Source organism: Triticum aestivum, chromosome 4D (assembly GCF_018294505.1).
Source record: "Triticum aestivum cultivar Chinese Spring chromosome 4D, IWGSC CS RefSeq v2.1, whole genome shotgun sequence".
NCBI classification, from domain to species: Eukaryota; Viridiplantae; Streptophyta; class Magnoliopsida; order Poales; family Poaceae; genus Triticum; species Triticum aestivum.
Window position 1 is genome coordinate 465,228,613 of NC_057805.1, and position 7,930 is coordinate 465,236,542.

The following is a 7,930-nucleotide window of genomic DNA, read 5'->3' on the forward strand; positions in this document are numbered from 1 at the left end:
CATTGAGGTATCGCTTTGGGTGTTCGATGCGATGCTTCGTCTAGCTGGCAGTGATATCTACGTAGCACTTCCGGAGAGATGCTAATCTAGCCCACGATATAAAGTTCGAGCATCGTTGGATATTTTGGTAAGGTTCTAAATTTAATTTTTCAAGGACCCTGTTAACCGGCGAACGTTTGTCAGGGAGGGCGACATTTGCGGACGTTTTAGCTGGATTTTAGTTGTGAGGGGACGGTAGTTTCTTACATGATAGTTTCTTCAGTGAAGACATTTTTCGTTTTAAAACTGTCGTCATTTGATCTTCCCTCACAATTAAAACTGCCATCAAATGTAGTTCGGTTGCCACCCCTCTTCTAGTTGATGTTGGCTGACCAACGTTACCCTTTTTTAGGGCATTTGCTATTGATAAGTTGCCTAAAAATCTCTTCCTAATAATAAAGCACGGATCGAGTCCGCAGGATTCACCGTCGCGCAATTTTTGCAAAGAAGCCCCTGTTATTTTAGGTATTCTACGCGCAGTCCTCACAATAAGTTAACACGAACCGGTACGCCCGGGCGAAAGGAAAGGAAATCAGCCCCACTCCCCCCGCACGCCCTGCCTCCTATCCCATCTCCACCCCCTGCCACGCCCCTCACCGCGCGCCGCCGTGCGCCGCCACCGCCCACCCCGCCGGCGCGCCCACCCTCCCGACCGGCTACACGCGGATGACGCTCGAGCGGACCTTCTGGATCGGTTCAACACGGCGGCTCGAGCGGTTGGGGTGGCACGGCTGCTCGATGCAGAACGGCGGCGGCGGCTGGAGCTTGCAGGGGCCGGATCCGTGCGTGCCAGGGGTTGGGGAGGCTAATCCGAAGGCGGGCGGCTAGGCGGGGGCTCACCGGTGACGACGAGGAAAGCCGAAGCGAGGGATCCGGCGACCTAGGCAGCAGCTCGCTAAAGCCGGGCGACGGTGGACGGGGGCGTGAGACGGAGGGATCCGGCGTGGCAGCGGAATTCCTTGCAGGTAGAGAGCTCCAGGCCATGGCGGGGCTTCAGTTTTCCCTGGTGGAAAAGAGAGAAAGAGGAGGATTCAGGGAGGAGGAGAAGTAGGGAGAAGAAGGTGCGGGTGCGAGCTTGGGGAAGAGGGAGCCGAACGTCAAGTGAAAGACAGGGAGGATCAGGGATTCTTCTTAGCCGGCGTGGTAAGGTTGAGACACTGCTTAGGGAACATTTGCGCACATCCTTGCTCCTTTTCTTCTTTCAGTTTTAGGTACTTTCCAGCAGGCGTGTACATCCTTGCTCCTTCTCTTCTTTCGGTTTTAGCTACTCCCCTGTATTCAATTTGCAATTGCATGTAGAACAAAATGTGTCAGCAATTCTCAAGTAAATGAACTGTAGAATCAGCTAGATATCTATCCATGCTACTGGTAATGACTGTGCAGCAGCCAAAATTCTAAATATTTCATACATCTGGCCTCTAATCCCTTGTAATTGATTATATATTTAAACAAACATGATATGACGAGACATCATTTAACTTTAAGAGAATCAATAAATTATATAAACTGAAGTGGTCATATATGTGACGGTTTGATCTGTAGGCCTTTTATATGTTTTTCCAAAAGCAGAGTAGGCAGAAGAATCTCATCTCCAAAGTGTTCAGTGCAGAGAAGATGAACCATGCAAAAACTCAGGGTGGACCACGGGGTCTTCACTGCTGGCGGAACAGGGCATGGCTGCTACCAGGGTGATCTAAAGGGAGTATCTAGGTAGCGTGTTTGAAGCCTCTTGCACTAACATGATTAATGGTAGCTTCTATTCCATGACATAATTTTGCAGCTGTAATGATGTGTTTCATGCGAGAGGACATAAATTTGCATCCTATTTTTCTGTCCAGTTAGTTCCAAATTACAAATGTTTGTGCTATCAGTGACAATTTGTTGGAAAAAAAATGAGTCATATATACACCCAATGCAATCTTTCACATCAGCCGTTGCTCTTGATTGTCTTTGCAAGTCCATAGATACAATTTTTTATGATTTTTCCTTTACTCATAGTAAGTACTGAATATTTTGTCCTTCAACCCTTTAGGTATTAATATCTGTGATGTGGCTAGCAATGTTGGCAACAGGTACAGTATAACCATTATGATCTGCACACGGATATCACCTAGGTGTATAAATCATAATCATTCAGTTTTTATTTGGCAAGCTAGAGCTACCTGGAACTTTTGATTTTGGTGCCAATATGGATGGATTCAACTGGGTGACCCTCTGTCAGGTATTGTTGTTTAGTTATCCTGAGGGTGACGTGGATATGTTCTGTTTTAGATCAAAGCTTGGTATTGCTAGAAAACATATATGTGATGTGCACTGAGATTTCAAATATAAAACAGCAGTGATACAATACACTGTTTCCCTTGCTATCGATGATCACTTGAAGTAGCGTACCTTACAATAATATTTCTCTCTTGGACCATGAGTGCTGTTCAGTGGCAATATTCACTCTGATGAAGGTAATACTAATGCACCTTTGCCAAGAAGGTTCTGCCTGTTCAATGCAATGACAGAATGCTGAAACATCATGGTGTCCATGCTAAAATATAATGATTCACCCCCTGGGTTCTTATTGTTGTATCCTCTTGTGGAATAGTTTTTGGCCACCGTATATATATGATAGATGCCAAAAACTATTCCCCAAAAATCATACAAGGGGCACACAAAATGTATATGTACCCTTCTGTGCCTACTTCGCCGCAGGTATCTTTTTGTGTGTGCAAATAATGATGGAGCTATTTTTGATTTACAACTAGAGTTTACTGATGGTTATAGGATGAAAAACAGGGCATATAAGTTGCAAGATTTTGAATAGCAATTCCTATCTATATGTTCTGCACTTGGATGAAAGTGCGGACCGGCTCCTGTAGTAGCTATTTTTGATTTACAACAGAGTTTACTTATGGTTATAGGATGGAAACTTTGTATTATTTTGCCATCTTCTTTCCTTTGTGAAACTCGCTGCAGCAAGTAGAAATTTAAATTGATGCAAGCAATTATCTGTTTTTGATTGTCCAGCTAAAGAGTTTTGAATGCTGAAAACATCAACCAAGGTACAACAGAGCCTCCTTAGACAATTCTATGTTAGTTTTCCAATGTAGCTGACCAGCTAAGGCCTGAGCTCCTTAACTTTCCATCTTCAGCAACTATTTTCGAGGTAGTAGTGGATGCTGCAATTGATAATTATACTTGTGCTCGGAGATGGAGGCTCTTGAAAATGATGAAACTATACTGCTGTTTCAGGACATCCTTGTGATTTTAAAGACGAAGAAGAGAGTTCTCTTACTAGCTATATATATTATTACTAATCAAGGTGCGCCAGTCCCTTGATTGTTCTGCATGCAATGATGTGTTTGACATGCTTGAAAAAAAAAAACAAGAGACTTACTCAGTGGTCAAGGGCAGAATGTAGACTTACTGTAACTAGCTACCAATGTGACATACTATTGGTCAGGTTTCACAACTAAATAATATGCTGGAGTTCTCCTATTCTGGAACAAATTCACCATGCCTGGAATTGATCATTCAGTGGTGCAGTTCAAATGGTGTATCCTCCGTTTGTCATAAGTTCTGAGGATCTTATGATCAAGATAGATCATGATGGGTTTCATACGTGAAATTTTGCTTAATGGATGCTCCAAGTTTCCTCTGATCAGCATACCTATGGGATACAGGCCTCTGTTTTCCCCTGGAACTGCTGAACTTTTGTTTCCTCTGATGCAGGAGCAACACTTCCAGTTTGATTGCATGAGGGAAGGGTCTGACTTCAATTGCTTCAGGGTAGTAGTACATGTTTTTCTTTCTTTGCGTAGAAGCGTAGTACATGGGGTAAAACATGTCGAGAACTGAACTTTAGTAGCAAGGACAACAAAGTTATCTGAAAATACTGTCTAGATGGTCATAGAACGCCAAACAGTAAGAAAAACTGTAAAGAAATGCGAACCAAAAGGAAGGGGCAAATTGTTCTGTAATGTGAGAGGTCCGATTGAACTCTGTAGTGGTTATCTTATTTCTATTGGTTCTGTGCTAACTTGCTTATGTATGCAAGTTACTCTGAAGCAACACGATAAACAAGTACATTCATTTTGATCATGAAAATAAGGTCTATCTAGCATAATCTAATTTGTGTATCGTTATTTCGTACATTCATTTTTACTTTGGTCCATAAGTTTCCAGAGATCTTCTATTTGAAACAACCAACCCGTTCTTCTTTCGAGAATGTAGAAGCTATATAAGTATACTTATTTTCAATATATGTTGAAGAATTTGGTACCAACAGAATTTTCCGCAACTAACAGTGTGCACATTTGTCATGGTTGAATTTCTTTTATTATTGAAAACCTAAGATTAGAAGTATACCGAGAGTCATGGTTAGAAGTTGAATGCTAAGGGGTGTAATAATTGATTTGGGTCATAATAAATTAAATCAAATGTGATGATTTTTTTCTCCCGTTGCAACGCACAGGCCTTTTTGCTAGGAGAGGTAGGAGAAGAAGGAAGGGTGCGGCAGGGTGCAGCGGTGCGAGGGCACTGGTCTCCCGCGTGAGGAGCGCCTCTCCTCGGGAGGATCTGGAGGGAGTGAGTGAAACTCAAATCCACTTCAGAGCAAGGTACTGTTGTAGAAGTACGAAGAAGCAAGCTGACCAGATGTACAAGTAGTAGCCGGCAACGACGATGAAGCAAGCCAACCAGATGTGCACGAAACGACCATACATCATGCCTGATTGATCCTCCGGTACGTGTTTCATTGGCCAATAGCCCATGCTAGCTAGCTAGCAACCATGTAAATTTCCCACGCTTGATTTATTCCTTTAGGACTTTATTAATTTTATATGTTCTTCCCATGATTATCTAGATAATACTAACTGTTGATGTTTCTTTCACGCATACATGGCTTTGCTAGGAGTTTTTCCACTGGTGAGGTCTGAACTCTGAATACTATGAACTTAAGGATAAATCTTATAGCAGATCAAAATCATGGTCCACGCAAAAAAAAAAGAGATCAGAATCATGGTTGTGCTGATTCCATAGGGGCCTCATGATGGTTTGTTTTCTTTTATTCAAATGAAAAAACCAAGATTATTATTGTAACTGTTACAGTTGTACTAGCAGGATTATCCTAGAAGCTGTGCCAATTTTTCATCAATTGATAACACAGTAAGCATGTTAAAGTCCAGCAATTGACTTGGCTTATTGTTTTGGAAATCGCAACTGGTGCTTTCCTGCTTGTTTTTATGATCACTTGTGTTGTTACTGCCTCCAGAAGCTGCAATCTAAAGCCTTCTATAAGAATATCATCACAGAGTATATCAAAAAGTTGGAGCGACGAGATAACAGCACTGATTGGCTGGTATTAAGTTTATAAAATAAATTGATTATTTTGTCTAACATATATTGTCGCTAATGTGTTCATGCTTTCCTCAGATTCTGATAGTTGTCGTTGGTTGTTTTTCATCATGGTCTTCTTGTTTCTTTCAGTTCATGAGCACTGGACAACCAGCACAAGAGCAAGGCCTTCTTCAAGGTACCAACCATAATGCAGGTCTCTTTTTTGTGCCACACATTCATCACTACACTGTACAGATTCCAAGGGAATCATGATAAAATACGTGTTGTTGCTACATGTTAGTGTAACGGTACTGATGCAGATGACTTGTGTGCTTGATTGTGGTTGGCTTGTGTGCTTAATTATGAAGTTAATTACTCGGCATCACATTTATTTTCCAAGTAACCACAGGGAATTATTCTTTTGGGATCATATTTATTCTCCGCAAAAAGTAATCTCAACTTGCTTAATGGCCCACATTTTGCAGTTGCTTAAACCTTCTGGACAAGACACACAGACATACAACTGTGTGACAACTTAACACCTTTTGGGGAATTTTGATTGCTTTTCCTAACAAGAAAATATAACAATATCTGCGAATGCTAAATTGCCAATTACTTAGTTTATCAAAGGTAAAATGTCTGCGTCATGACAAGTATGTGGATTGATTTTAAGTGAACCGACTAACTGGATGATTTGGTTCCTTGTGCTAAGTTTTGAAAAAGAACGTACTTATATGTTCCACTGTATTGATATCATATGGTGAATGATATATTTGTTACTAGCTAAAGCTGAAGAAATGATTACGCAAAGAACATTCATTTTCACATCACTTGGGTGCTGGTTCAGGCTGATGTGTGCATCTCCAAACGAAGAAGCAGATATCCACTAAGAAGAAACTCATCCGAGTTCTCAACTTGAAATCAAATTGGCCAGCTACGTTTCAAAGGTAACATCTATATAATACCTAAGATGATAGTTTGATGTGTAGATTAGAAGAAATCGCACACAATAGATGCAGTTAGTATTTTGAAAATAAAGGTAGAAGTCTTTTGTCATAAGCTTTCAAATGGTACCTATTTTGGTCAATCTGAATTCAATTTTAAAAGTACAGCAAGAACAGGATGTTGTCTGTCAGTTTTAACCATGCGCAGAGTTCTGTTTAGCATCGATATATCTATTTCGAGATAGAAATAATTTGGGGCTCATCATGTTTCCAGTATGAGATGTGGTTGGGCAATAAATTGCATCCCCTATGCCAAGCCTACCGAGTTCACTAAAGCAACAAGCAGGGGATCACCTTGATGCATATCGCCATCACATTCAGACCCAAAGATCTGGGAGCTGCAGTCTGGGCATGATTAACTGGGCAGTGCCAAAGTCAAGCTTCCGGATGGTGGCGACAACAATGGTGGCTGGAGGCGACGGGATTAGCAGCGTGGCAAACAGTAGCGCGCAGCGTTTCACTGTAGGGCGTGTGGCCAGTGCTTGCGGCGGTTGTGGATGATGAAGTACTGGACCTGCGGTGGACGACCATCCGCAAGATCTACATCATCATCTTTGGGTCAGTTTGCCATGAAGGCCATTCTGCGAACGAGGTTGTTCATGTCCCTCCTCATGTACAGTTGTACTTCTATTCTAGGATTTCAACTCTGCACTCCATTCCGCGTCCTGAATATTCAGAGTCTCGAGTTTGCATGAGTCTCGATTTGATTAAATGAACAGGTCAGTAAGATAGATTTTTGGTCGAGGATAGATTTTTGATCGTGTGTGGGATGAGAGGGAATACTTATCGGGTTAGGGTCGTGACATTTTTTCTCCCGTTGCAACGCACGGGCATTTTTGCTAGTAAATAGGAATAAGTCGATTTTATGGGGGAAGAAAGTTAGGAAAGGTGGAGCTCGAAAGCCAAAATGGGGGCGTTGTGGTGCTCGCTGGCGAGGCATGAGGACAGCAGAGAGGCTAAGCCGGGAACGAGCCAGAGCCGCCGCCATTGTGGTTCGTTACATTGTCACATGCGGAGGCTACTCCGAGGCTTAAGAGGTGCCAACATATAGTATAGATCTCCAGTCGGATCAGATGGAGCCATACGACGACATCACCAATGAGGACTCTGACAGGAACGCTGCTCACGGTGGCTAGAGTAGAGGTAGCGGGTCACGCGTTGAGCGGATACGAGAAAGAAGATAAACAAAATGTTTGGAGGAAGAAGATGGTGATCCTGCCGTCCTTGGCGAAATACATAGTGCAAATCGCACAAAGATATCGAGCCCGACCTTGGAGCCCAATCTATGAAATTTCAAAAACTAGGAGAGTTTCAGATAAAGTTATTTTTTTATCACAAATAGTCCGCCGAACTTTGAAGACTCGTATTGTCCTCCCGCCTCACCCTCCGTTTCATATTAGTTGTCGCTAAAATGGATGTATCTAGACATATTTCAATGCTCAATACATTTGTTTGAGCGATAACTAATATGAAACAGAGGAAATAGTATACCAAAGAAAAGAATCTAAATGCATTTTTTCTAAAAAGCTGAAATGTTAAAAACCACTTGAGCTCTGAAGCCA

The 7,930-nt window shown here is 42.1% G+C and overlaps 1 long non-coding RNA gene across 24 annotated transcripts; it reads left to right on the forward strand.

Annotated features, from left to right (window-relative positions):
- Window positions 1-557: 557 nt before the first annotated feature.
- On the forward strand, window positions 558-7,115 carry LOC123098657 (uncharacterized). 24 transcript variants are annotated; one of them, XR_006447949.1, is made up of 11 exons: window positions 558-1,182; window positions 1,644-1,749; window positions 2,072-2,111; window positions 2,196-2,260; window positions 3,055-3,196; window positions 3,280-3,349; window positions 3,760-3,816; window positions 4,502-5,386; window positions 5,515-5,560; window positions 6,212-6,311; window positions 6,583-7,115. It is a non-coding gene; the product is annotated as an uncharacterized lncRNA (long non-coding RNA). The 24 variants fall into 24 exon arrangements; XR_006447941.1 differs by having other exon boundaries at window positions 3,055-3,193; XR_006447942.1 differs by having other exon boundaries at window positions 3,760-5,386.
- The last annotated feature ends 815 nt before the right edge of the window (window positions 7,116-7,930 follow it).